Consider the following 3,552-nt stretch of genomic DNA (forward strand, 5'->3'; position numbering starts at 1 on the left):
TCATTGCTTTAGCCGTGTTTAAGAATGGTCTTCCTAATATGAGAGGAACTTGAGAATCTTCTTCCATGTCCAGAACAACAAAATCTACTGGAAATACTAAAGTACCAACTTTAACTAGCATGTTCTCCATTATCCCTCTAGGATATTTTATTGATCTATCGGCTAGTTGTATGCTTATTCTGGTTGGTTTCAATTCTCCAAGGTCTAGTTTAGCGTATAGTGAATACGGCATTAGATTTATACTAGCACCTAAGTCTGCCAATGCTTCTATTGAACTAAGACTACCCAGAAAACATGGAATTGTGAAACTTCCTGGATCAGATAATTTTTCTGGTATCTTATTCAACAGCACTGCTGAACAATTAGCATTCATAGTAACAGCCGAGAGTTCTTCCATTTTCTTTCTATTTGAGATTAGATCTTTCAAGAATTTAGCATATCTAGGCATTCCTGAAATCACATCAATGAAAGGAAGATTTATATTTATCTATTTAAACATATCCAAGAATTTGGATTGCTCGGCTTCAAGTTTCTCTTTCTTCATTTTACTCGGATAAGGAAGTGGTGGTTGGTATGGTTTAACATAAGGTTTATCCTTAATTTTGTTATCTTCATTAACCTTTTCAACTACCGGTTCTTTTTCCTTATCTTGATCAGGTTGTGGTTCTTGTGGAGTAGGAATAGCTTCATCAGAAGTTACAGGTATTTCAGGTGGTTTAAGTGTTGTACCACTTCTTGTGGTAATGACTTTAGCTGTTTCATTCCGGGGGTTAGCATTTGTATCACTAGGTAGACTTCCCGGTTTTCTTTCACCTATTAACCTTGCTAGGTTACTTACTTCTTGTTCCAGATTTTGAATAGAAGCTTGTTGATTTCTAAATGCTTGAGCATTTTGTTCATTGGTTTGTTTCTGAGAGGTGAAAAACTGCGTTTGAGTTTCAACTAGCTTCGTCATCATATCTTCTAAATTCGGCTTTTTATCATCGGTTTGTTGTGGTGGTTTGTTTTGAAAATTAGGTCTTTACTGGTTGTAAGTATTATTGGATACTTGTTGATTGGTAGGACCTTGTTGGTTGTTGTATGGAATATTTTGGTTATAATTCTGGTTTTGATTGTAAATTGGTCTTGGCGGTTGATAATTATTCTGATAATTATTTCCAGGCCTTTGGTTTATGTATGAAATATTCTCTCTTTGTTCCATTGTTAATTCAATACTGAGACAATCTTTTGTCAAATGTGGTCCTCCACACTGCTCACAACTAATTCGTATTGAGTGAATATCTTTAGTCATCTTTTCCATTCGTCTCTCCACATCATCTATCTTTGCGGAAATGGAATCTAAGTCATGGCTAGAATCGGCTCTAGCTGCTTTAGATGATCTAACGATATCTTTTTCTTGGTGCCACTCATGTGAGTGGGAAGCAGTGTTATCAATAATTTTGTAAGCATCAGTTTCGGTTTTCTTCATAATAGAACCACCAGCTGCTATATCTATGTCTTTTCTTGTAGTGATGTCGCATCCTTGGTAGAATATTTGTACTATTTGACAGGTGTCTAAACCATGTTGTGGACATCCTCTTAACAACTTTCCATATCTTGTCCACGCCTCATATAGAGTTTCATTTGGCTTCTGTGTAAACGTAACAATTTCTGCTTGAAGTCTTACGGCTTTAGATGCAGGAAAGAATTGTTTAAGAAATTTGTCAACTAAAACATCCCATGTATCGATCGCCCCTTCAGGTAACGATTCCAACCAATCTTTGGCTTCTCCCTTTAAAGTCCAGGGAAATAACATGAGATATATCTGTTCATCCTCCACTTCTCGGATTTTAAATAGTGTGCAGATCCTATTAAAGGTACGTAGATGTTCATTTGGATCTTCCTTCGGCGCACCACTAAATTGGCATTGATTAGTCACCATGTGTAGAATTTGTCCTTTGATTTCATAATCTGGCGCATTAATGTCTGGATGAGTAATTGCGTGACCTTGGCCAGTGCGTTTAGCTCTCATTCGGTCTTCCATACTTAAAGGTTCCAGATTCTCCATAATTGAATTTGTTGAATCGGAATCACTAGAGGATTCTGATTTAATGGTTCGTTCCTCAAAAATCTCTGTTTGAATGATTGGTGGTTCCGGAGGAAAGTTTAGTGGTTCAGGATCTACGAACCGTTCCTGAATATTCTCCGGATTCTCAATTGTGAGGTCGGGTTCAAAAAATGGATTATCGGAAATTTGAACTGAAGTACTTGGTCGACTGGATGACGATTCTAAAGAAAAATCAATGGCAGTAATATTTGCTAAATGTCTTGATCTAGTTACAGGTGGTGAACGTACAAAAGGTGGTGAACGTCTTGCTCGGTGCATTCACTGAATATCCTATTAGTTTTTAAAAGGAAAGAAAAATTATAATAAGTTATCCAATCAATAGACTTTTCTGATTTTGCCCACGTTTCGAATAGCCAAAAGATGCAGCAGAGGGGCAGGATTCGTTTGGTCTCAATATAATTGAGGACTGTTTGGCTCCAATAACCCGGTCCACGTACAAATCCAACTATTACTACGAACCAGAAAATTTTGATGTCTATCAATTTAACCACTTAAAATAAATTTTCGTAATTTTAAGAAAATTAGATAAGAAGTAGAATAAAAATCTATGTCCTAAAAACTAGAATAGCGAGAAATAAGAAAGAAAAAGAGTTCGTTGAAAAATATCGGAAAAGAAAAATGGTTGAAAAATAAAAGGTGACGGAAAAATAAAAGAAACTTATAAAACTTAAAAGTACTTGACTAACCTAACCTTATTACTACAACTAACTTAAAATTATAATCGCAAATTGAGATTACTAATTGGAATGATAATTGGTACATAGTAAAAGGTGTCTAAAAATATTAAAGCTTACAGGAAAAACTATATCCCAAATGGAAATAACTTAAAAAGAAACTAAAACTTAAAAAGGCGTCGCAAAATTCTAAAACACCTAAATCTTAGTCTAAAGAAAAAGCACTTAAGGAATTCTACGGCAAAGCCTAAAAATCTAGAAGTAAAAATAACTATGGCAAAAACTAAGTTTAAAACTAAATATGAGCTAAAAATACAAATATTGCGTTAAAACGATTGAAAAGGGACAAAATATAAAAATATACAAAAAGTTGTAAAAAGTACAATTTTTATAAAAATATTATTTTTATATTATTTATTTTATAAAACTACTAATTTTACAATTTAATTAAACTAAATAAAACAAATTAAATAAAAAGAAATTTTAAAATAAAACTTAATTTTAATAATAATAGATAATTAGGGTTTTATATTAATAATTATTATAATTACCCGTAATTAATGCTTGATTAGGGTTCTGGTCAGCTGTGTCAGATGGTCTCCGCGACTTGCGGTATTCAAAGCTTCAAACCCCGTGACTCGCGGGGTTCCAAAATTCAGCTGACAGGTTTAAAATTCGACGCGTTTTTCTTTATTTTTTTATTTTTTTTTATTTTCTGTTTTCTGTTTTTATATTTTCTGTTTATATAATCTAAATTTTTTTTTTTTATAA

The sequence above is a fragment of the Rutidosis leptorrhynchoides genome, chromosome 1, assembly GCF_046630445.1.
Source record: "Rutidosis leptorrhynchoides isolate AG116_Rl617_1_P2 chromosome 1, CSIRO_AGI_Rlap_v1, whole genome shotgun sequence".
Classification (NCBI taxonomy): Eukaryota; Viridiplantae; Streptophyta; class Magnoliopsida; order Asterales; family Asteraceae; genus Rutidosis; species Rutidosis leptorrhynchoides.